General features: G+C 36.4%; 1 pseudogene; it reads left to right on the forward strand.

The window, feature by feature from the left end:
• The first annotated feature begins 320 nt into the window (after nucleotides 1–320).
• On the forward strand, nucleotides 321–1,297 carry LOC102839090 (annotated as a pseudogene).
• The last annotated feature ends 171 nt before the right edge of the window (nucleotides 1,298–1,468 follow it).

Here is a 1,468-nt window from a genome sequence, read left to right on the forward strand (position 1 = left end):
GACTCGATGGCACCTGACAACAACAACAACAACATCTTTCTTTAAATTCATAAACACAATCCATTTTATTGCAAGAATTTCCCTGGAATTATCAAAATATTCTTGTCAATCTTGTACTTGACTATTTGAGATCAAGATGACTGTTTATAAGAATTAATGTTTCCTAGAAGTATGTGTGCCTGTATTTCAGAGATAGCAAGTTAAGTTTGAAGAAGTGATTTTAATCCCTGTTGTCCTAGAGAAATTAAAAGAGAAAACTAACCACACTCTAAATAAGAATCTTCTCTACATAATTCCTATTTTAACAGAGAAAAAAAAAGATGAGTAAGGACAATCAGTCCTTGACAGCTGAGTTTATCCTCATAGGATTTACAGATCACCCAGAGCTGAAGACACTTCTGTTCGTGGTGTTCTCTGCCATCTACCTCATCACCATGGTCGGAAATCTTGGTTTGGTGGCATTGATTTTCATGGAGTGCCGTCTTCACACACCAATGTATATGTTTCTGGGTAACCTGGCTCTCATGGATTCTTTTGTTCCTGTACTATTACCCCCAAGATGTTACAGAACTTGTTTTCTGAGGACAGAATGATTTATCTCCATGAGTGCATGGCACAATTTTATTTTTTATGCTTTGCTGAAACTACAGACTGCTTTCTTCTGGCAGCAATGGCCTATGACCACTATGTGGCAATATGCAGACCATTGCAGTACCACACCATGATGTCAAAGCAACTCTACATTCAGATGAGCATAGGGGCCTTCATAGCTAGGAACGCACATTCCATGATTCATGTATTACTTCTACTAAGGTTAACTTTTTGTGGATCTCATCAAATTAATCACTTCTTTTGTGATATTCTTCCATTATACAGACTTTCCTGTGTTGTCCCATATATCAATGAGCTAATGGTATTTATCTTTTCTGGGTTAGTTCAAATCTTCACTATAACAGTAGTCCTAATCTCTTATCTTTGCATCCTTTTCACTATTTTCAAAATGAAATCCAAAGAGGGAAGATTCAAAGCTTTATGTACTTGTTCATCTCACTTTCTTTCTATTTCAATATTCTATGGCTCTCTTCTCATTATTTACATTAGACCACGCTCAGATACTGAAGGTGATAGTGATATGCTGCTTGCTATGTTTTACACTCTACTCATTCCATTATTAAATCCTTTTATCTATAGACTAAGAAATAAGGAAATAATAAAGGTTATTAAAAGATTTATTAATAAAAGAAAACCTCATTCTGAAACACATATCGTAACTTGTGACAAATTGATCTTAAGATAAACTGATTTAAAAAGTCAACTGTAGGAATGAACAAACAAGATGGCGGATCGGGTGGACGTATAGCAGAGAGCTCCGCCAACAACAACACAGAATACCCGACCAAGCAGGCTCAGGGGCCGATCCCAGAACTCTGAACCACATATAAAGGAATACTTAGAAGGTTGGAAGGCT

Source organism: Chrysochloris asiatica, unplaced genomic scaffold (assembly GCF_000296735.1).
Source record: "Chrysochloris asiatica unplaced genomic scaffold, ChrAsi1.0 scaffold00700, whole genome shotgun sequence".
NCBI classification, from domain to species: domain Eukaryota; kingdom Metazoa; phylum Chordata; class Mammalia; order Afrosoricida; family Chrysochloridae; genus Chrysochloris; species Chrysochloris asiatica.